The following is a 24,579-nucleotide window of genomic DNA, read 5'->3' on the forward strand; positions in this document are numbered from 1 at the left end:
AAATGATGATCAGATATAGGCCCTGATCCTGCAAACATTTTACAAACATGTTTAAGTATGTGAATAGTCCCATTGACTTCAGTGGCCCCAATCCTACAACTGACTCTGCATAAACTCAGAGGTCCACTCAAGCAGTCAGTTGCAGGATTGGAGCCAACCGGACTACTCATGTGCATAAAGTGAGCATATGCTTACATTTTTGCAGATTGAAGAGTCCTGAAGCTCATGCCTCATAGCTTAAGAAGTGGCTGAAAGAATTTTTAAAAATTTGTAAATAAGAATAATTGCTTTAGCAGTAACATTCTGAATGACAAGTTTCAGCCTTGTTAATTTTTATAATATAAAATATAAATATAAAGCTCTTGAAAAGCAGGGAGAACAACAGAAGTGCTGACAGTATGAACAGCACCACTAGCTAGCCCGTTGTCTGTTCTTCCTCCAATCCGTCCATATACTGGAAATTTACAATGGCCTCATCTTAATCATTAGGAAAAACTGACTGACATTTATTATTGTGACTTTCTTTATACTCTGGGTTTCGCTGGTGAATATTTCAAATCATAACCAGTCCTCACTGAAGGAAGCTTGCAAGGTAACATACACAATGCTTTTGGGGGTGAAGTCTAGGTTTTATTTTAAGGGTGTCAGTGATACCTTCCCACACCAAAGCAAAATCATAGAACGGTAGGACTCTAAGGGACCTCCAGAGGTAGTAAGTCCAGCCCCTTATGTTGTGGCAGGACCAGGTAGAAATGTTCTTGAGGCCCAGTCTCCTATGTTTTACATACCTCTTTACTGTTGTCCTTGGTTGGTATTTTGTCTAGGCAAGGAGTACAGGATAGGACCTTTTGTTGGCCTAGCTGCCTTTTTAGTATTGTATTTGGGATTTGCATTTAGTTATTTTTTTCCTTTCTGATGAAGTGCTAAGGTGTCCATCTTCATAACTGTCACACTGAATTGTTGTTTGTTGTCATTATAAATGTAACCCTGCAGATTGCCAGAGCCAGTGGCAGGCACTTAATATATAAAATACTAATACTGTTTTATCCTTAACAGCAGGGTCAAGCATTGTTCTTCTTTCTCCGGTGGTTAAGAGGTTAAGGACAGGAAGAAGGCAGTAAGAGCACCCAGGAGAGGCCACTTTCTTTCCAGAATTAGATGAATACTGTATCTGATGCTGATCCTACATCGTGAGGGGAGAGGGAGAGTGCAATGTGGATGAGTGCCTGATGGTACCACGTAGGGGAAATCTGGTGAGTGTTGATCCTACCCGGTGGGGGTAGGTAATGGAGAGGGGAGAGAATCAGGGTAAGTGCCTCATGCTACCTAGTAGGGGTAGCTAATGTGGGCGTTTGGGTGAGTGCCTGATGCTACCAGCTGGGGGCAATAGGGTGATAGTGGGGGATGCCTGCTGCTCCTACCCGGTAAGGTTGAGTGGAGGGGGCGGGGGTGGCTTGGCTAGTGCATTGTTTTCCTTCGGGGTGGGGCTTGTTGTTGCCGATTCTCTGCTGACCCTGCCCCAAACCAGCTGCAGCTCCGGCTAAGGGGGGAGATACTGTAGCTCCTGCTGCCCTTCTCTGCACGCCGGGTCCTCGGGCAGCCGCAGCAGAGCCGGGCTGGGGCTGGGTTCGCCGGCTGCCTCCCGCAGCGATCGCTCGGCGCTGCCTGCTCGTCTCGCGGGGCTCTGCCGCCAGGCCCGGGGCAGTGGGGCCGCCGCCGCCCCTCGCCAGGTGAGTAGCCTGGCTGGGTGGGGGGGCTCGTCCCCCGGCTGCTGGCGGCGCGGGCTGCGGCCGCGGGCTCTCCGGCGGCGGGCGGGGGTGGGGCGGGGAGGAGAGCAGGCCCTGCGGCCTGACTGGGCTTTGTTCCCCGGGCTGAGGCGGCGGGGCTGGGCTCCCTTCTCCCGGAGGGACGTGCTCCACCAGCGGAGCAGCCCTGCTCGCTACGGGCGGGAGCAGCGATTGCGGGGTCCCCTGCCCAGGCTCCCAGCCGCTTCTCTCGGGAGCCGGCGAGAGGCTCCCAGGTACCTGGGTGTTTGCTGCCCCGGGGGGTGACGAGCCCTAGCAGCGCCCCCCCTCCACCCCCGGGTTCGCTCAATCCCCGCAACAGGTTCGAGGACTGTGGGGCTTGTGCCTGGCCGGGGGCTCGGGGAGGCGCCCTGTGCTGCGCGGGCTCCCCCGGGACTGCGGCGGCCGCCGTCCTTTGTGTTGTCACGCACCGAGGCGGCTGCGGCTGCGGGGGGGACCCCGGTCCCCTTCCCGCTGCGGCCCCCGGCGCCTTTCTCCTCCCCGGCCCTTGTTGCTGTGTGCGCCGCACGGCTTTGTACCCTGCCACTGCCGGGTAGACTTTGCAAGGGGAAAAGATGGTGGTTTGGGCAGAGGGAAGGGTCTTTGGGGAGAGACAAGGCTCCGGAGGAAAAGCGCCAGCATCCCGGGGGGCAGAGATGTTTGGTTTATTATGGGGGGTTTTCACAGTGCCTGATCTGTACAGCTGTTGGTAGAAGTGTAATGAGGAGGCTCTGCTGGTCTTGGAACAATCACTGTGGGGTCAGTACCTTGGCATCCTATCTTGCTGGCTTCTGGAAGCTAAACCAAGAGCTGTGGTTGCCATTTCTTTGATTTTGACAGGTCCATTGTTTTGCAAATTTGCCTTTTCCCCCTTCTGATTGTACTGCATTGTGCTGCCCATTGAGAGGTTTATAGAGAGGTTGTTAGCCAGAAATGTGTGGGAAGGACATATTCTAAAGCACTCTCTTCCGAGTATTGTGTGTGCCCGGAGAAAGCACTTTGGTGGCAATCTTATGAATGGAGACAATCACTGAAGCACAACCCTCTTTTTTAAAATGAGCAAAAATTTGGTATTGCTCATGTGGACCCACGAAATAGCACGAGACTGAGTCAGTGGGCAATTTTGTCAGCTCTTTTGTCATCTCTCCTCCTCAACCCTTAAGAAAATACAATTGGTCATTGCACTGATTGCAGTCCTAAAAATGCAAATGTCCTAATGATATCTGCAAAGGTGAAATGTTGACTTTGCATTAAAATGTGACTAAAATTAATTAACATTATGATTTAATGAATATTTATTTCCCTTTCCCCCTTCTTGTTTGCTATACATCTTAAATGTAATGCAACAATGTATACCTTTATTGTGTATGAGAGCAGCAACTCCACAAGCAAAGCCATATTGCTCGTCTGACACCCTAGTGAGGACTCTCCTTTTAAACTGAATAATTTATTTTCTAGTTCCCAACTGGCATTGTCAACCCTGAGCAGTCTTCATTGTGAGAAGAAAAAAGGGAGGGGAAATGGGGTGGGAAGGGTGACCTCAGGGTGAAACAGACAGAAGTTTGGTTGGAGAGGCCTAATTCAGGAATGGAGGTGTCAACCATGAGAGGGGAAAAAAAAGAACTGTAGATAGCTGGAATATAAAATTTCTCTGCAGTGATGGTTGTGCAGAGTCTGCAGAATCCTACAGAGAATGAGATCTCCATTGCAATGTACTGCCTCCTGCAGAATCACATAAAACAGCCCTTGCCAGCTAGCTTGCAAAAAAAAAAAAAAAAATTGATCACAATCTTGGAAATCGGAACATCCTGGCTGTATGTGTTACAGTACAAGTAGGAAGCTTTCTCTGAAGAGTAGGGTGGCCTAAGTTGTCATTTCTTACTCAATCAAACGTTTCATTTAAGAAAATGAAGCTTTTGATTCCAAATAGTTGTGGAGATAACCTTCATTGCATGAACCAAAGTGATGCTGTCTTCCTGAGTCTGGTGACAGGGTATTCCAGTACCTGCCTTTGCTGCAGGGAAAAACTTTCCTAAATAGGGGAAGTAGAGTGAAAGCTAGTTTCATTGTTGTTCAGTTCTTGGGAGTCTCAGTGAAATAGACAAGAAGCAGGTCAATGTCAGCTAGCTACTGTTTGGGAGAGCTATGAGCAGCAGCAGGGAGGGCACTGGAGGTATTATTTGGAAAGGGGAGCCAAAAAACGGTGGTAGAGAACCACAACACAATCCTCACACAATAGTCAGCAGTCTTCAGGGTAGGGGAGAGGGAGGAAAACTTTTCCCTCCCAGCTGCAAAAAGTAGGCTGGGGAAACATACATATTTATCAGCTAGATTCAGATAGAATAGGTAGAGCCTCTGAGCAGGGCCCAAAACCAGCACTGTCCTAGGAATCCCACCATCCACCCTTTTTCTTTGAGCAGCTTAGGTGGGGGGCATTGTTGCTGTCCCTGGATCTGTAGAAGTGTGTACTTGCATTCCCTGCATCTGCCTTAGTCATCTGACTAGAAAGTGTCCAGTAAATTTCTTTTCAAGCCTTGCTATGAGAGAAGTTGATGTTTCATTTGGGGGTGTGAGAAACTTAAGGAGCTTATTTAGATTAATCACTGGCCTTGTGTATGACAAATACAAATCCATGCCTTTTCTTTCTTTCTGTGCATGTGGGGGTACTCCACCACCCCCATAAGACACTACCCCTTATATTGAAGTATTTGTCAAAGATTTATTTTTTATTTGAAAGGAGTATCTTCTGATGCCTTGTGTTCTAGCATAAATCTTGAGTGGAATTTGTAATAATCAAGTTTCTTTTAAGGTAATGACTGGTCCAGTTTATAGTCATATCTCTTCTCTTTTCTTCCCCACACTGTTCCCGCTTTGCTTTGCCATTTTCTTTCTTTGAGGCGATCAAATTTCATGCTCTCTGTGGATCACCTCTAGCTGAAAATATACTACAAGAACAGTCATTCTCATTGCTTTCCCACTGCTTCCGGTGCTGCCTCAGGAGCAAAGCCTGTTAATTGTAACCAGTGCTGATTTCTACCATATGTTTTGATATAAAACATGCGATTCCTGCAATCCCACAGTCAACTTAAATCCCTGATTTAAATGTATATGAATATATAATAGAAAATTTTCCCCCTCCCATTATGTAAGTTGTGACATTATATAAATCCTCCTAACAAGGTTTCTAAATGATAATGTATATTAAAAGCTACTAAAAAAGTATGTTCAAATTAAACTTTCATTTAAATCCACAGAAGCTCTGAGTAAAAGCTCAAACCTACTTCCTTAATACATCCCATTGTACCTGGATACTGCAGCACATATAGTAAGTAGTAATGTAATATCCATAGTTTGATTCAGAAATTTGAAAATTAAAATCTTCATTCAAAACTTTTGTAGTTCCCACCCATGTTAGAATACAGGGCATCAGAATATATCCAGGCAATGGATGTAGCCGGAGAGTTAAGAAAGGTATCTCGACTGCAGTTCAGAACTTCCTTACAAGGTTTTATTGGGTCTACAGGTTCTTGAGTTTTGTGGAACATATTTTCAAATAGTGGCATTTTTAAAAAACAAACTTCAGATATGTAGTGTACATTGTGTAGTTCAGTTTAACATCTTAGTTCATAGACCTTCATAGAAAAGTTTCCCAGAATGGTGCTGTTAGTGATTAGTCTCTACAATACATGTGAATACAATGATGGTTACAGTATCTAATCCTGGTACTGAAGTATCTTAAAATGTTTTAGGACAGAGGGTGAATGAATACAGAGAAAATAGGATGGGAGGTTTATGAATTTTACTAGAGAGGAAGTTGGTATGGGGAGTGCAGGGGAGAGGATTTGAAAAGCATCAGGGAGATGCGTGGAGAGAAGCAGGAAGACTGTTTCAGAAGGGAAAGGTGTGGGTTAACTGGTGCGTAGACGTGGAGATAGGGAACCGCAAATAAGAGTCTGGTGTTGAAACTGTGCACTCTAGACTAAATTAGAAGCAAGTCTATGGAAGACTTTGAAGTGAGGAGAAACTTATACTGGATTCTAAAATGGACAAGGAAGCGAGAGCACATGAATATGGGGTGCTGTTTTTCTGTTTCTATCAGAGAAGATGAGTTGCTGCATTATGGACAAGTTTGATGTTTGGAACATTGGGACCTAAGGAATCCATAAAGAAGGAAATAATAGTAGTTAAGACAAGAGGAGATGAAGGTATGAATTGGAAAATGAGTGACTGAAACAGTGATTGATGTAAGAGTGCTGCAGAAGTGATAGGTGGATTTATAGGCCTAGGAGAGGTAGGAGGCAAATGAGAAATCAGAGTCAAGTTAAACCAGTGGTGGGTAACTTGCAGCCCGTAGACAACATGCAGCCAATCAGAGTAATCCGCTGGCAGGCTGCCAGACAGTTCGTTTATATTTGCATGGCTGTCCTCAGCTCCCAGTGGCTGCGGTTCACCGTTCCCTCCCAATGGGAGCCATGGGAAGCATCAACCAGCAGGTCCCTACGGCCCGTGCCACTTCCCGCAGCTCCTATTGGCTGCGAACAGTGAACCGCGGCCATTGGGAGCTGTGGGCGGCCATGCAAATGTAAACAAACTGTCTGGTGGCCCACCAGCAGATTACCCTGATGAGCTGCAGGTTGCCCACCAGAGTTACTCTTGGGTTCATGGCAGTAGGGTGAATGTGGAGTTGGTGTTGAGCCAGAGGTGGTGGTGATCTGTTTTGAATGTGTTGAGTTGAAGGCTCAGTGGAACTGAGGGTTGAACAGAAAATAAGGCAAAAAATGAGAGAATGTTTGGGGAATGAAGTGAGTAATTGGATTTTCTCTCAATAGATTAGGTTATTCTTGGCATAGTAGTGATATGCAGGGTTGAATTTGGGAAAGAAGTGGCCCTCCTTAATGGAAGGAATTGGCATGAACACATCACACAGGTGAGATGATATGCACTGCTTTCTCTCTCTTTTCCGTGCTCCCCCCCCCCCGGTTTTCTTGAAAATGTTGATTTTTAATCAGCAGAGCCCTATGCTGTGAGGTATGGCTACACTAGAGCTGCCTCTTTCCCTGTGCATCATCTTGATGGCTAAGGTCCCCTGATATGATTTTGCTGACAGTTCTCAGATGTACCACCTTGAGGGCTTGAGGCAGGATATTATCAGTAGAAAGATGTGTTATCTCTGTAGAACTTGCTCAATATAGCAGTCTTCTTGGCCTGAGTTTACTAAGTTCCAAAGCCTGCAGCAAGGCAAATAATTTTTGGTCAAAAAAATTTTTTTTTTTTGACACTGAATGGTTACTGCAGTGACTGTTCAGGTTGTGGTTTGTGTTATCTATTCAGGCTAGTTTGTTGCTGCTTATTGATTGGCTCTGTGATCAGAGGTATAGGAAGGGTACAGAAAATTAAAGAAAACAAGCACATCATGCAGTTTATAGAAGTGACCTATCTTACAAGATTTTTTTTTTAAGTAGCTGCTCAAATACTTACTATGTTTTGTGGCAACATAAGATCTAGTGAACTTCATTCTGTTTTCAAAATTTTTTCAGTTACAAATATATCGGAGGTATAAGCCATTGGTGCATAAACACTGTAAGATTCATGTCATTTGCATGTTTCATGTGGACAAACTGCACATCAACCAGGTCAATCTAAGGTACTTCTGTGATGCAGTAGGTACTGTCTGTAAGGGGAGTGGGAGAGCAGGGGAGGACTTTAGGGGATGGACGATGCCAGAGCCTGTAACCTGAGCTAGGTAAGGGAGGGGAAAGGTCAACACCTTTGGCCGGGAAGGGGACAAAGGAAGGGAGTGGCAGGAGGGAAGCAGTTGGAGTTTGGGCTTGGGGCTGTGTGGGCGGAATTCAGGGTATCCTAGCTAGGATCCAAGCACCCTGAAAGCCCAGAAGGACTCGGTGGAGGGGTCCTGACTGTGCCTGCAAGCCCTGCTGTAACCTGTGTTCCTGTTGTCCAATAAACCTTCTGTTTTACTGGCTGGCTAAGAGTCACTGTGGGTCCCAGGAAGAGGGGTGCAGGGCAGGACTCCCCCACACTCCGTGACAACTGGTGGCAGCGGCGGGACATACTGCACCCCGTGGACGGCGCTTCCTGCAGTAAGTGACTGGGGAGCAGTAAAACGAAGGGGTGATTAACCCCTGGGAGTGTGTGCCCAGTGAGAAGGACTTTGCAGTAACAGGGTCCCCCGGGGGATTGCAGCGAGCGGTCCCAGGGGCGGAGGAGTCTGCAGCTCGACCCTGGAAGAGAGGTGGTGACCTCAAGAAGGGCTGGTGCACTAGGGGTCCCCCTGAAAACCGTGGGGAGCGGCGAGCACCCCGGCCTGTGAGCGCCCAGCAGGAAGATGTATGCCAAGCGGCGCAAGTGTGACCTGGTGACGCTGTGCAAGCAGAGGGGGCTGCACCCAGGGAGGCTCAGGAAGGACCAGCTGATTGCCCAGCTGGAGCAGGGAGACTGCATGAATGAACGGAGCCCTGTCTCTGAGGGAAGCAGTCGGGCAGATGCAGCGCAGGCACCAGTGTCTGTCCCCGCTGGGAGTGGTCAGCCGGCGGACGAGGGCTTCCCAAGACCCCCCCTTCCTAGGCCTAGGGGAAGGGCGGGGAGGAGCCCAGTGTATACCGAGGGCACCGTGACACCCCCGGCCAGCAGGGGATCTGCCCAGCGAAGCTCACCCCCCAGCAGGGGATCCTCCCGGCAACGCTCGGCATCCGTGGAGCGGACGTGGCTGGAATATGAAAGGGAGCTGAAACGGGAGGAATTCGAGTTAAAGAGGAAAGAGGCGAGGAGAAGGCGAAACAGCGTGAACATGAGCTGGAGCTGGCCCGGCTGGCGAGCAGTGGGGCCCTGGCTGCGGTGAGTGAGGGGGGACCCAAGCCTACAAAGAGCTTTGATAAGCACTTGCTGCCCCGGCGTAAGGAGGGGGAGGACATAGATACCTTCCTGACGGCCTTTGAGAATGCCTGCGAGCTGCACCGGGTTGACCCTGCAGACAGGATTGCAGTTCTCACCCCCTTACTGGACTCCACAGCCGTGGAGGTGTACAGCCGACTGAAAGGGGCGGAGGCAGGGGACTACGAACTGTTCAAACAGGCCCTGCTCCGCGAGTTTGGGCTGACTCCTGAGATGTACCGGAAAAAGTTCCGGAGCCAGCGTAAAACCCGTGAGGTCACATACCTACAACTGGTCAACCGGGCGCAGGGATATGCCCGCAAGTGGACAGCTGGGGCCCAAACTAAAGAGGACCTGCTTGACCTATTCATACTGGAGCACCTGTACGAGCAGTGCCCGTCCGACTTGAGGCTGTGGTTGATGGACCAGAAGCCGGAGAACCCACAGCACGCAGGCCGGCTGGCCGACCAATTTGTGGACAGTCGGGCAGGGGATGGCAGGGAGGAGTCTCGAAGGAGCAAGCCTGCCTCAACGCAGAGAGAGAGTCATCATGGGACCTCCCAGCGGGGTCCTATGGAGAACCCCCCCAAAAGGGGAACATCCAGCGTCAGGTCCCTCCAACCCACTGAAGGGGACCCACGAGACATGGGCTGCTATCGCTGTGGCCAACGAGGTCACATACGGGCCCAGTGCCCCAAGCTCAGGGACAGACCAAGCAGACCCAACCCGCAGAGGGTGGACTGGGTAAAAACCCAATCGGAGGAGGGGCTACATTCCCAGGAAAGGGGGGCTGGCAACGTACCGCCTGTGGATGCTCCAGGCTCCGGGTTTTTGGTTTACCAGGTGGGCGCGGGGCTGCCCCTCCGGAAGGAGTGCATTGTTTCCCTGGAGGTAGATGGGAGGAAGGTCACTGGGTACTGGGACACGGGCGCAGAAGTGACGCTGGCCCGACCCGAGGTAGTGGCCTCAGATCGGATGGTGCCTGACACCTACCTGACCCTGATGGGCGTGGGCGGGACCCCATTCAAGGTGCCCGTGGCAAGGGTACACCTGAAATGGGGGGCCAAGGAGGGCCCCAAGGATGTGGGGGTACACCGATATTTGCCCACTGACGTGTTAATGGGAGGGGACCTCAAGGACTGGCCTAGTAACACCCAGAGTGCCCTGGTCGTGACTCGTAGTCAGAGTCGGCAAAGGGCACTGCACCCCAACAACGGGGAAGGTACTCGACCCGAGGTGCAGGACCCTAACCCAGGGAGCGGGGAACGCCCAGGGGCATGATGCAGAGAGGCTGCGGCCTCAGACCCAGCCAGCAAGAAAGAGCCGGTCCCCATCCCTGTCCCAGCTGCTGAGTTCCAGGCCGAGTTGCAGAAAGATCCCTCCTTGCGGAAGCACTGGGACTGGGCTGACCTTAGTGCGGTACAGACCATGAGGAGAGGTTGCAAGGAGAGGTTCCTGTGGGAGAAAGGGTTCCTGTACCGAGAATGGGCTCCCCCAGGGGAAGTAGAGTCATGGGGGATCAGAAGACAGCTGGTGGTTCTCCAGAAGTTTCGTCACAAGCTGCTGTACCTGGCCCATGACATCCCTCTTGCAGGGCACCAGGGAATCCGACGCACCAGGCAGAGGCTGCTACAGAACTTTTACTGGCCTGGGGTCTTTACCCATGTCCGACAGTACTGTCAATCCTGTGACCCCTGCCAGAGGGTGGGGAAGGCCCGGGACAAGGGGAAAGCGGCTTTGAGGCCTTTACCCATCATAGAAGAACCTTTCCAGAAGGTGGCCATGGACATAGTGGGACCCCTCAGCAAGATGACCCGGTCAGGGAAGAAATACATTCTGGTGGTTGTGGATTTTGCCACTCGCTACCCCGAGGCGGTGGCCTTGTCCTCTATCGAAGTAGACACAGTGGCAGATGCGCTGCTGACAATTTTCAGCCAGGTGGGGTTCCCCAAGGAGGTCTTAACGGACCAGGGGTCCAACTTCATGTCGGCCCTGCTCCGGTCCTTATGGCAGAAATGTGGGGTCCAGCACAACTGGGCCTCAGCGTATCACCCCCAGTCCAATGGGCTGGTAGAAAGGTTCAACGGGACGCTGAAGATGATGCTAAAAACATTTATGAACCAGCATCCGCAAGATTGGGACAAGTACTTACCTCACCTGCTGCTTGCGTACAGGGAGGTACCCCAGGAATCTACCGGGTTTTCACCTTTCGAACTGTTGTATGGAAGGCGGGTAAGGGGGCCCCTAGACCTGATGAGGGACGAATGGGAGGGGAAGGCCTCTCCCGAGGGAGAGTCAGTGGTGGAGTATGTCCTGACCTTCCGGGAAAGACTGGCCGAGCTCATGGGCCTGGCCAGGGAGAATCTGGCCCAAGCCCAGAGGAGGCAGAAGGTCTGGTATGACCGCACGGCACGGGCCCGTGCCTTCGCCACCGGAGATCAGGTGATGGTTCTCATCCCCGTGAGGAGAAACAAACTCCAGGCCGCCTGGGAAGGGCCCTTCAAGGTTATCAAGCAACTGAATGAGGTAAACTATGTGGTGGAGCTGTCAAACCGGGCACATCACCGTCGGGTGTACCATGTAAACATGATGAAACCATACTATGACAGGGGGAATGTGGTGTTGGCCGTGTGTGGACATTGGGAGGGGCAGGGAGATGACCCATTAGTAGATCTATTCCCTGGGACCAAAGCGGGTTCCCCCCTGGAGGCGATTCCCCTCTCTGATCAGCTGACCCCGGGCCAGCACGCTGAGATCAGGGGGGTGCTGCATCTATACTGACAGCTGTTTTCCAACCAGCCTGGACGCACTAATTTGACTGTCCACCGGGTGGAGACCGGGTCACATTCCCCTATAAGATGCTCCCCTTTTCGGGTCACTGGTAAAACTGCCCAGGATCTTGAAAGAGAGGTCAGGGACATGCTGGCTTTGGGGGTGATCCAGCCGTCTTCCAGCCCTTGGGCCTCGCCAGTGGTGCTGGTTCCCAAGAAGGATGGGTCAATCCGGTTCTGTGTGGACTATCGAAAGCTCAATGCCATCACCGTATCTGATGCCTACCCTATGCCCAGGCCTGACGAGCTCCTAGACAAGCTGGGAGGTGCTCGGTACCTCACCACCATGGATCTTACCAAAGGCTACTGGCAAGTGCCACTGGACGCAGATGCCAGGCTGAAATCGGCCTTTATCACCCCTCTGGGGCTCTGTGAGTTTCTGACCCTGCCCTTCGGCCTCAAGGGAGCACCGGCCACCTTCCAGCGCCTGGTGGATCAGCTACTGAGGGGGATGGAGAGTTTTGCCATGGCGTATATTGACGACATCTGCGTCTTCAGCCAGACCTGGGAGGACCACATGTCCCAGGTTAAACAAGTCCTGGACCGACTCCGAAAGGCTGGGTTAACAGTAAAGGCTGAGAAGTGCAAGGTGGGGATGGCTGAAGTATCTTACCTGGGCCATCGGGTGGGGACCGGTTGCCTGAAGCCGGAACCAGCCAAGGTGGAGGTAATCAGAGACTGGCCTGCCCCCCAAACCAAAAAGCAGGTCCAGGCCTTTATTGGGATGGCGGGGTACTATCGAAGGTTCGTGCCCCACTTTAGTGCCATAGCCGGCCCCATCACTGAACTGTGCAAAAAGGGGAAGCCAGACAAGGTGATCTGGACTGAGCAGTGCCAGGAGGCTTTCCGGGTGCTGAAGGAGGCTCTGGTTAGTGGCCCAGTTCTGGCAAACCCAGATTTTGACAAACCCTTTATGGTGTTCACCGATGCCTCAGACACGGGACTGGGGGCGGTGTTAATGCAAGAGGATGAAAAGGGGGAGAGACACCCCATCGTGTACCTGAGTAAGAAGCTGCTACCCTGGGAACAAAGCTACGCAGCCATCGAGAAGGAATGTCTGGCCATGGTATGGGCGCTTAAGAAGCTAGAGCCATATCTCTTTGGGCGACACTTCACCGTGTACACTGACCACTCTCCCCTGACCTGGCTGCACCAGATGAAAGGAGCCAACGCCAAGCTCCTGAGGTGGAGCCTGCTCCTGCAGGACTATGACATGGACGTGGTCCATGTGAAGGGAAGTGCCAACCTGACAGCGGATGCGTTGTCCCGGAGAGGGGACCCTGAACTTCCCCAGGTCACTGGGCAGAGTGACCCCGCTCAGTTCAGTCTTGAAGGGGGGAGAGATGTGATGCAGTAGGTACTGTCTGTGTGGGGAGTGGGAGAGCAGGGGAGGACTTTAGGGGATGGACGATGCCAGAGCCTGTAACCTGAGCTAGGTAAGGGAGGGGAAAGGTCAACACCTTTGCCCGGGAAGGGGACAAAGGAAGGGAGTGGCAGGAGGGAAGCAGTTGGAGTTTGGGCTTGGGGCTGTGTGGGCGGAATTCAGGGTATCCTAGCTAGGATCCAAGCACCCTGAAAGCCCAGAAGGACTCGGTGGAGGGGTCCTGACTGTGCCTGCAAGCCCTGCTGTAACCTGTGTTCCTGTTGTCCAATAAACCTTCTGTTTTACTGGCTGGCTAAGAGTCACTGTGGGTCCCAGGAAGAGGGGTGCAGGGCAGGACTCCCCCACACTCTGTGACAACTTCTATGGTCCCCATCACCACAGTATCTGAGCACCTCACAAGCATCAATATATTTATGCTTTCAACACCTCTATGAGGAAGGGCAGTACTGCTTATTCCCATTTTACATGTGGGAATTGAGGCACAGAGACTAACTGACTTGCCCAAGATCACACAGGAAGTCTTTGGCAGAGCAGGGACTTGAACTCTTGTCCTCCAGTTCCTAGACTAATGCCCTAATGGCTAGACCATCCTTCCTCTGTGTTTATAATTAATAGAGTTTTTTGTTCTCTTGTGTGTGGAGGATTATTATGCATATCCTCCATCTCATGCATCAAAATCAGACTACTCTCAGAATAAGATTTTAGAAGTACAGAAGGCCCTTGAGGGTATTACAAAGCTCAGACGAAAGCTTACTCTTGAATTTTGCATGTTGAAAGATTGTTCACAGGGTATCAGAAATACAGTTGTCTAGATAAGAGAGATTTTTTTTTTTTTGTTAGTCAAGGAGGCAGAATTTCATTCTTTGTCTCATCTCTAGCTTCTGCTCGGCTTCATTATCTTAAATGTTAAGCAACAGTAGGAACCCAAATATATAAGTTTTGGTTTAGAAAATTAATTAAATATATACATACACACACACCCTTCTCTAGTACCACTGCAGAGTATATGGGAACAAAATAATATAATTTTCAGTAGTGTCACTGGGCCATACAGCTCATATTGAAATATTCCAGGACCTTGGTTGAGACCAACGTACTAATTTTCATTATAACCTAAGCCAGTCTTTTATATTATCATGCGGTCTTAAAGCTAGCTTGTTTTCCTCTATCAGTGTCATAAAATGAATGCCAAGTTCTAATCTCAAACCCTAGAGTGTGTTTATACTTAAGTTTCTCCACACTGCCAGCAGTTGTACTCCATCAGTACAGCTGTTTCTCTGGATCTGTTTTTTTTTCCCCAGCTGCTTATGGTTTGGAATCATCTACTCCGTCTCTTCTCTCACACTGCCTATTGTTATTCAACAGCTTTACAAAATACTTCCTGACAGCCCTCAGCCATAGAAGAAGGGAAATTAAAGGTTTAAGTGCTATCTCTTCATCATAGTCTGTTATTTCATCATAGCCTTTGTTTTAGATCTGCTCCTGAAAGATTTAGAAATCCAGTGCCATATCTTAGCACACTTTTTTTTATTGGTTGATTGGTGGGGAAAATATAAGAATGGCCCTACTGGGTCAGAGCAAAGGTCCATCTAGCCCAGTATCCTGTCTTCCAACAGTGGCCAGTGCCAGGTGCCCCAGAAGGAATGAATAGAACAGGTAATCATCAAGTGATCCATTCCCTGTTGCTCATTCCCAGCTTCTGACAAACAAAGGCTAGGGACACCATCGCTGCCCATTCTGGCTAGTAGCCACTGATGGACCTATCCTCCATGAACTTATCTACTTCTTTTTTGAACCCTGTTATGGTCTTGGCTTTCACAACATCCTCTGGCAAGGAGTTCCAAAGGTTGACTGTGTGTTGTGTGAAGAAATACTTAGGAGAATGTAGCCTCTTACTCTACAGTTGATGGATATTCATCCCATGACTCTTGAACTGTATGTGGGTCTGGGAAGATCTGTACATGTGGCCTGTGCTGCGGTCCTCTAGCTGACTCTCCAGCAAGGCAAGGGGGATACCAATCATAATAGCAGTATTTGGGGCTTGTATATTGGACCGCATGAGGGATGTAGGAAAAACAGACCAATGGATCAGTAACCATAGAGTTCCTCCCCCTGGTGAAGCGGATAGAGAGGAAAAGAAGCTAATGGACTTCAAATGAGGAGGAATAGTTGAATGGGGGTCCCATCCAGCAGAAGGAGATAAGGGAACCCCAACTTCCACCTTCATCAGGTAGAGCAGTGGCTCTCAACCTTTCCAGACTTACTGCACCCTTTTCAGGAGTCTGACTTGTCTTGTGTACCCCTAAGTTTCACCTCACTTAAAACTACTTGCTTACAAAATCAGACCTAAAAGTATGAAAAGTCACAGCACATATTAGTGAAAAATTGCTTATTTTCTAATTTTTACCCTGTAATTATAAAATAAATAGATTGGAATATAAATATTATACTTACATTTCAGTGTATCATTTATAGAGCAGTAATAAACATGTCATTATCTGTGTGAAATTTTCGTTTGTACTGACTTTGCTAGTGCTTTTTATGTAGTCTGTTGTAAAATTAGGGAAATATCTAGATGAGTTGATGTACCCTTGGAAGTCCTGTGTGTACCCCGAGGGGCGTGTGTACCCCTAGTTGAGAACCACGGAGGTAGAGGAAGGGGAGAGAGGACAATGAGCTTTTGTTGTAATGTTCCATCTTTCTAGTTTAATATCAGATATTTGATATGTTAATTCCTTTGTTAGAGAGAGCTCCCTAGATATTAAAGGTTGCATAATATATTTAAGAGATGGAGGGATGTCTTTTGATTCAAGAGTGTTGTCAAGGGTTTTCCCCCTCTTTGAACTTTAGCGTTCAAAAAGTGGGGCCTGCATGATCACTTTTAAGCTTAATTACTAGCTTAAATTTGGTATGCTGCCACCAGCCAAAAATATAGTGTTTGGCATACTTCCTGTTCCCCCAAAACCTTCCCTGGGGAACCCAAGACCCAAACCCCTTGGGTCTTAAAACAAGGAGAAATAAACCATCCCCCCATTTTTCTCCCTCCCAGACTTTCCCCTCCCTGGGTTGCCTCGAGAAGCTACACAGATCCAAATTCTTTGGATCTTAAAACAAATAGGAATTAACCATTCCCTTCCTTTTCCCCCCACCAATCCCTGGTGAGTTTAGACTCAATCCCTTTGATTTTTCCTTTTTAAGAACCTGATGGATTCCAAAACAAGAAAATTTTTACCTTTTCTTTCGTTAATTAAAAGCAATCTCTGTAAAATCAAGATGGAAAATGCTTACAGGGTACTCAGATTCATATAGCCTAGAGGGACTCCCCCCCACCCCCTCCTACCCCCAGCCTGATATTCAAAGTTACAGCAAACAGAGGTAAAAATCCTTCCAGCAAAAGACACATTCACAAGTTAAGAAAACAAACATAAGACTAATCTGCCTTGCCTGGCTATACTTACAATTTTGAAACATGAGAGACTGATTCAGAAAGATTGGGAACACCTGGGTGTACGTCTGGTCCCTCTTAGCCCCAAGAGCGAACAACGAACAAAACAAACAGCACAAACAAAGACTTCCCTCCACCAAGATTTTGCTTTTTTACCTCTTTTGCAACTCTTGTCCCCCCATTGGTCCTCTGGTCAGGTGTCGGCCAGGTTCACTGAGCTTCTTAACCCTTTACAGGTGAAAGAGACATTAACCCTTAACCATCTGTTTATGACAAGTATTCATGTAAGAAATTACAATGCAGTTTGTCAATAAAGGATATAGAAAAACTAGACAAACTTCAAATCTCTCTTTATCAAAATACATAAAGATCCTATTTCAAGGCAGACAAGTGGTGAAGAAAGTGCAATTCAGAATACTGAAAACAATATCGATATACTTATCAGTTCTTGTTTTTAAGGTTTTTTCCCTACAAAATCTTTCTTGGGGGAGGGAGGGTTGGGGGGGAATGTTTGAACACTGAGGTATTCTTGCCATGTACCACCATTGACCTTTTATCTACTTGTCTGTGTATTGCATAGTCCCTTTTTTTTTCTTTAAGGCTGTTTTCCCTGAGCAATGGCTTTCTACCCATCCTGCTTTCTGGATATTGACCATCTTAAATAAAGTGAGGGCAGGAGTGAATAGTCCTGTACCAGTTGGGTCTCTTATAGTGACAGCTACGTCTTGGGTCACTTTATAATTTGATTATTATACTAGTCAAGGGGTGTCAAACCTGCAGTCCTCAAGGGTGATGGTGTTGGGAAGAACATATGCACTTGATTATCAACTGAAAATGTTCTCCCTAGATCATGCCTGATGATTCTCTGCTAGATTCTCAACCCTGACTAGAACAGCCTGGAGGCTGCTGTCATTTACACCAGCTAGCAACTCTGTGGCCAAGGGACCATATGTCACCTATGACCTGGGTTATCGGAGTGAAATGTAGAAATGAGCTATTCCTGCAGGGCTGGGGGAATCTCCATTAGGGGAATTACAAATGGTTTCTCCTCCCTTAGCATTGCCTGAACAGGGCAGCAAGTCCATCCTAAATTATTGATTGTGGTTCTTTTGATCTCTTTTGCAACTATATGCTTGGCCTTGAGGCCAAAAGGATTGGATACCCTTGCTCCACTAATCTTACGTGGAGTGGGGTTAAGTCAATGCAGCATCGTTCGTGTTCCCTCTGTGTATAAGCTCCAGGAGTGAAGCTGGATGAGAGCTGCTCTCTATGGCACTATCACCTGATGAAGTCAGACATATCTTCATATAAGAGCTAATTCTTTCAGCATTTTCTTATATAAACTGCCCTGTAAAAAAATAGGTGTGTAGATTTGACCCAGCTGGCCTCTCTTCATACCCAAAGATTTGCTGGATTTTTCTGTGGATTTTAGGGTGCCTGGGGGTTTGGAGGGCTCTGTCCACAATATAAGGAATCTAATGCCCATTAGAATGACTGGGCAGAAATTCTGTAGCTTTGGAAGGCAGTGCAGTTTGTAGGACTGAACATAAGAACAAACATAAGAACTGAGCATAGAGTTAGGAGTCAGGTAACCCTAAATTCTAATACTGCCTCTGCCACTAACCTGCAGTGTGGCCTTTACCAAGTCACTTCATTTCCATCTGTTTTCTCATAAGTAAAATAGGGATAATTCATATCCACCTACCTCACAAGGTGTTGTGAAGGTTGATTTGTCTGCACAATGCTCTGAAAATATAAAGCACTATAGAAATGAGAAGTAGTGTTAATATTAAGACTGTAGAGTTTTCTTCCTTGCTTGGACCTTCCCTTAGTTTTTTACATTCAGAGCTCAATCTGACCCAATGTCTTGTGGCTTTCCCCCTCCCAACTCCCCCCCCCCCATGGGGCTGGAGTGAGGAAGGGAGTGGAGTGGAGTGGAACTGCTAGCGTTGTTACTTTTTACGTTTTTTTCCCCTCAAATGAGGAAAGATGCTCTGTGGCTAACCCCTCTTCCTTATGCTCCTGCACCCAGCCAGGGGGACAGGACTCCAGCTAGGCTGACCAGATAGCAAGTGTGAAAAATCGGGACAGAGGCTGGGGGGGCTAATAGGAGCCTATATAAGAAAAAGCCCCAAATATCAGGACTGTCCCTATAAAATTGGGACATCTGGTCACCCTAACTCCAGCACTCTCCTCCTCCTCCCTCCTGCCCTATGACTGCTGCTACCAACCAAGGGAGGGGACTCTCTACAGTGTCTGTTCCTCCAGTCTTTGTCTCCCTCCCACTCTGTGAAATGAATAACTGAGCTGAAATTTAAAACTTCCAATTCCATTTGCTCCCTCATTCACTAATTCCCTCTCCATTGTCTGTCTCTCCCTATTCCTCATCCTGCCCCACATTTATCTTCACCACCTTCTATCCCTTTCACTTTCTTTTTCTCCAACGTTATGAGGGGGAGAGAGTGGAAGAGGCAAGGCAAGCGGTAGAGAGGAGATAATGAATGTGCAGTATGGAGGTGAGGGGAAGAGGGAAAGGTTCATGGTGGGAGGAGGAGGAGGAAGAGTGAACCAAGGAGTATTCAGCATGAAGAAAGAGGCTGGGGTAGAAGATGGAGGGCAGGAGACACACCATGCTCCCAATTCATGCACTTGCGCTTGGGTGTCCAAACAGCATTGCTGCTAAGCATAAATTTGGCAGGGGTATGGTTTGGGGCTCTGGTGTGATTTAGCCTAGCAAATTGGTTTAATCCTTCAGCTAATGGATGTTGGGTACAGTTTTCAGTCCCTTCATGTATGTTTTGTCAAGAGTACAGCTGAATTGCAAATGGTTTTCCTGTCCTATGAAAACTTTTGATATTTCAAAAATGTTCTTGTCTTGTCCTGGGATACAAACGTGACCTTTCATAGAAAAAGCAGACAGAGGCTTACTCCAGAATAGCCAAATCTGGCAGAGTAGGGACTTGAACGTGGTTTCCCACATCCCAGATGCTTGCCAATCCCACCAGCCTCTTGGCTGTTCTGGGCTGGTGTGTGCTCTCTTAGTTTTGACCAGAAGTTCCATCCTGGACATGAGAAACCTTTCTGGATGAAAGTTTAGTTGCAACTCTTATGTTCCCCCAAATTCATTTAAAATTGCCAGCTTGCTCAATGAGGAGTTGTTGTATTAGTGTGTACACAACAGAATGGATATGATATTGCATTTAGTTTAAACTTAAATAAACTTGCACACTGCTGAAATTTACAAGATCTATCATTTTTGTTTGCTTAATCCTTTGGTAAGAATTAAAAGGGCTGTGAGGTAAAAAGGCATGATGTAAAAGTTCAGTATGCTCTCTTTTAATTAGTATTTTTCCTCAATATATAATCAGTTTAGAATTGAACAAAGCAGTTTTAAATAAGATAAACCATGATTAAATATGTGGAGTTAAAACCTTTGAGCAATTGGTTTTAAAGGATGAAGACTCTGTTCTCCTCTTGCCGTGCCCCCCCCCATCTTGATAGTAAAAATATAGGTTATAAATGATGAGCCAATGGGCTGATTTAACTGCTCTTATACTTGCAATTTTCCTTTTTTGTTCCCATGCGTGTTATAACTTGAGAAGCATATCCCCAATCATATACATCAGACCTTCTTATGTTATCCTGTCTATCCCCTTTCCAAAGCTGTATATCTTGAGTACTTTGAATCAAGTTAAGTGACTACTGCTCTTTAGTCTACACATTGATAAAAATGACTAGTGGGGTTTCATTTGCCTCCCTCCCAATTGTTTTGGAGGATATGGGCTATGGTACTCCAGTATGCTGCTGATTCTTGGCTCACTGTCTCTTTACTTTTTTTGTGTGTGTGTGCATAGCCTCCAGCTGTTTGATTTTATGGCAGATGTTTCAATTTGGATCAGGGATTGCTGATTTAAGCTGATCCAGGATAAGACTGAAGTAATGCCTTCTGGGTTGAGGATAGCATCTTGAGGAACTCTAATGGTGGTTTATATACTTCTGGCATTCAGAGAATGAAACAGCTGGATATGAAACAGGTTGAGATTTCAGGAGTTGGTCTGGATTTCTCTCCACGTACAAGACAATTTTTCCGTAATATTGCAGAATGGCTATTGTTATCTGTACTATTATAAATTATCTCTGCTTATATTCATAAGCTACAACAGCTTTGGATTTAATTATCCCCCTTCTTGGTAACTTGTCAGCATTTCTGTGGCACTCCTTTATAGTCTTAATGCCTCAAAAACATTAATGAATTAAATCTCTCATACTCCTATGAAACAGGGAAGTAATGTAGAACATCCCCATTTTACAGATGGGGGAGGTTGAAGAGGAACCATAAATAGAAACCAGTTTTTCGGACTTCTAATTCTATGCCTTAACCAGAAAACCATTAAATGCCTCCCCGCCCCACCCCCCAAAAAAAATCAGTTAATTAATTTGTCTGGTGATAGCTCATGCCGTTCCAGAATGTTGAGTTCAGCAAAACTCAAAATGTCTGAATCAGGAAATACGATGGTAAGGTAAACACCCAGGCAGCCTCAGCTCCTCACCCCTAGACCTGCCAACAGCCACTGGGAATTATCTGCATGAATTCCAGCTGCCTTTACTGTGTTAAGTGTAGCTGTATTGTTTGGTGGAGAAACAAGTTGTAGTAGTTTGGAAGAGCTGTGATTGTGATAGGAGGTGATCCCTATCACATGTGTTATCCAAGGAACCAGGTATATGTGTACCTTTTGAGATTCCAGTCTACATCATTTCAGTACAGAATTGTGTAAGTTGTATCAGTAGCAGGGCACTGGGATCCTCTTGCCATGGATATTGTCAATGGTAAGCTGGACTACGCAAGCAGTCTGTGGCTATAACAATGGGTAGGGGAAAGTATAGGTTTAGGCAGTATCCTGTGTGAAAGGGTTGCACAGGGCTATGAAATGGTTAAAGTTTACAGCTGGAGTGTTCTGTCAGGGAAGTAAGGTCAGTGTTGTGAGTGTAGGGCAAGTGCATGTACTGCCTGTCCATAAAGCGAAAACACAGAGTGCGAGTGTGTGTGTGTTGGCATTGTGGGGCATTGCCCAAAGAGGGCAGAGTGAAAGTTGCATGGGCAGGGAAAGTGGCTCAGACCCCTGCAAAGGTGTCATTCCGATTGCACCACACACACGGAAGGGGAGAATTCAGGGCTGACAGCCCCCCTCCAGCCCTAACTTGCTCTCCACCCCCTCCTGTTTTCTCCCCTCTCCTGAACCTCTCAGCCCCTCTTTCCCCTTCTATCACCCATTCATCCCCTGCTCTATAATACCCCTATCTCTCCCAGCAGACCCAAACCCCTCCTCCCCTATTACCATCTACTTTTGCACCTCTGATCACCTGTCCCCTTCCAGTGAGCATTTGCATGTGTAACTTATTTTCTTGTCAAAAATAGTTTCAGCATGTTCTGAATATTCTGCTGTACTCAGATTGCGTTTCTCCAACCTCAACAACCTTGAGAGAGGTGGATTGTTCCCAAATGTTTACAGTTCAGTCTCAGATTTCTACCCAGAGTAGATTTCAGACTTCAAAGTTGCAGGCTAAGAGAGACGTTAAGTGGCCCATTCACCTCAGTGTGATATTCTCCCATGAAAAAGAATAGCACATGGTTATGAATACAACCTAAAACAATGCCTCTGAGGCACGTGAATGGCTCCATTCATATCAGTGGGTGTCCTCTTGCTGGCCTTCCCTCCCTGCACACAGTGATGGAAACTCTCATCTAGGGTGACCAGATGTTAAGGGGAAAATATTGGGGGCGGGGGGGAGGGAGGGGCTGGTTTTTTTTTGTTTGTTTGTTTACACTCACTCGCCTGGGAGTTTGGCAGCAATTCGATGGAAAGCGCTTCAGTCGTGGACAGTCTTCGGCGGTATTTCAGCGGCGGGTAATAAACCTTGCCGCCAAAGACAGAAGCACACCACGCTGAAATGCTGCTGAAAACCGTCCGTGACTGAAGGACTCTCCACCGAATTGCCGCCAAAGACCAGGAAACAAAATACCGGGACAAATAGCGTCCCAACTGTACTCTGGTTGGGACGTGGGACAAACTCCTCAAAGTTGGGACAGTCCAGATTTTATCGGGACGTCTGGTCACCCTACTCTCATCTGATATGTGTCAAGCATACTTGTTCTCAACCACTCAGTCAGTGCCAGCAGTGTGTTCTTCGTGTATGTGCTGAGCATATGTTTTAAGATTCCCACCTGGAGAGTCAGGTCTTCCCCAGATCCTGACTCAGATGGGAGGGGTAAGGAAAGGGGCTCAGACAATCCCCAAACAGCAATCCGCCACCCACCCCCAACTTGGCTCACATGAGGGAGAGAGGGATGGAGGGGTCACATCACCATAGATAGCTATCTATAGTCAGGGCCTCCCAGATTCTGGCAAACATCGGGGGGGGACGGGACAGGGAGCAGGGCTTAGACACCACCTGAAAAGCAAGCCCCTCAGAAACTGGTTTACATGGGAAGGGAGATGGGGGAGAATCATATCACTGTGGTTGGGCAGGAGCTCCCCAGACCCTGCCGCACACATGGGGGTAGAGAGTGGGACTCTCATATCCCCTAGATCCCAGCTTACAAGGGAGGGGTAAGGAGTGGGGGCTCAGACAACCCATATATTGGTGCGTACACAGAGGAAGAATGTGGGCCCACAGGTGACCCTACTCCTGTTTTTCCCCCTGTCCTGCCACTCTCACCCATGTCCCCTTCCTAGCACCTGAGCCTGCCAGCCCCACTCACCTCCCCTACCACCTATCCCCATTCCCTCCACTCCTCCATCCCATAAAATGCCCTTATCCTGCCAACAAGCATTCACATATCAGTTTAAAAAAACCAAACATCCTGCGATTACTTTCCCTCAATAGAGAGGTTTTAACAAAAATGTATCCCAGCCATTTCCAGGTTTCTGCCCCAGGTGGGACTCAGACTGACACTGGCTGAGTGGGTCAGGTTCATAGGACTCCTGCTTATTTCCTTGGCTGTCTAGCTGGCATGAAAATTTGAAGGCTATCAGTCCTGTTAATTCTTCTGTCCATGCATGCTCAGTATAATAAATTTGGCATGAGAATTAATGCATGAGTCTTGCAACTAGCCAAACTGGAAAAGCAAAATATTTTTGAAATAATCTTTTAATTTGATTTCCCCTAAAGAACTGGTGAGTGGCAGGCACTCTATTGGGGTAACCCTTGAGTACTGGGCATCTTGGTGCAATGAGCCCTTGTTTGATCTCTCTGACCAAAAATGGGTTGCCAGAATCTCTCAACTTTAAGAAAAAACATTTTTTTCCAGAGCCTCTATCTCAGGAACCACATGGTCAAATGGCTCCCAATTTAGATCACTAAGAGAACTCCGCATACCCATGAGGCACACCAGATTTCAAGGCAATCCAAGTAACTATATAGTTTTTGGTGCACTTGGAAGAGTCAAGCTTTAAATAGAAACCTGGTCTGAACCATAACTACAGCTGGGCTGTTGCCCTGCAGTAATATTTCCTCTCTTGGAATGGGATGAGGGAATAATTTAATTTTCTGAAAGATCAAGACATAACTGTTAGTTTATAATGCACTTAATGATTTAACCCTGAAGCACTTGAGTGATCATACCTTAATTCTTTTCTAAGCTGAGTTTGCCCAGTTTGTTGTTGCTTCTGTGCAGAAATTTCTGTTGGGTGGGTTAGGAACAAGAGTATAGTGCTAAAGGGAACCTGACTGCAGCTGTCTTCAGGTCAGCTAATTGATGCCAGTTTTGGGAGGAGGGTGTTTCCTCTGGGTTCTCCCTCTTCTTTTTAGGGCTGTTGCTTTTCTTTCTTTTTTTTTTAAACTAACTTTCTTTTGTTTTAAAGAGTGTCTGGCTTTTTGGACACTTGTTTTTATTTTATTATTATAATATTGCACAGTGCTCAAGATGTTAAGATAATGGAATATGATTTCTTCATAAGCCAAATTCTGCAGCTTATTATCTTTTCTACAACTTTTAAATGTTTTTTTAGGATTGAATTGTCCTGGACAGTATGTAGCGTTCTAAATACAGTCTCATCAGAGCCTAGAAATAGTATGGAAATAGACTGTTTACTCTTGGTCTGTGATTGAAGACTCTTTCATCTGCAGCCAAAAATCATTTTTGCACTTTATCACACTGTCAGCTCATATCTAATTTGTTCATTGTCTCCTCTAGGCTTCTTTCAGCAGTGCTGCTTTCCAAGTATCTCCCTCTCATGAATTGTCTCT

The 24,579-nt window shown here is 47.4% G+C and overlaps 1 protein-coding gene across 5 annotated transcripts in view; it reads left to right on the forward strand.

Annotated features, from left to right (window-relative positions):
* Nucleotides 1-1,140: 1,140 nt before the first annotated feature.
* SESTD1 (SEC14 and spectrin domain containing 1) overlaps nt 1,141-24,579 on the forward strand; it is a 121,421-nt gene continuing 97,982 nt past the window's right edge. Inside the window, exon 1 of one of the 5 annotated variants that reach the window (XM_030580929.1) lies at nt 1,141-1,253. The gene's annotated coding sequence lies outside the window, so the exon portion shown is untranslated. Of the gene's footprint in view, nt 1,254-1,406; nt 1,425-1,534; nt 1,731-1,938; nt 2,021-24,579 lie in introns of those variants that run through there. The other 4 variants (XM_030580931.1, XM_030580932.1, XM_030580926.1 and 1 more) reach the window with 4 other exon arrangements.

This window comes from Gopherus evgoodei, chromosome 11 (genome assembly GCF_007399415.2).
Source record: "Gopherus evgoodei ecotype Sinaloan lineage chromosome 11, rGopEvg1_v1.p, whole genome shotgun sequence".
Classification (NCBI taxonomy): Eukaryota; Metazoa; Chordata; order Testudines; family Testudinidae; genus Gopherus; species Gopherus evgoodei.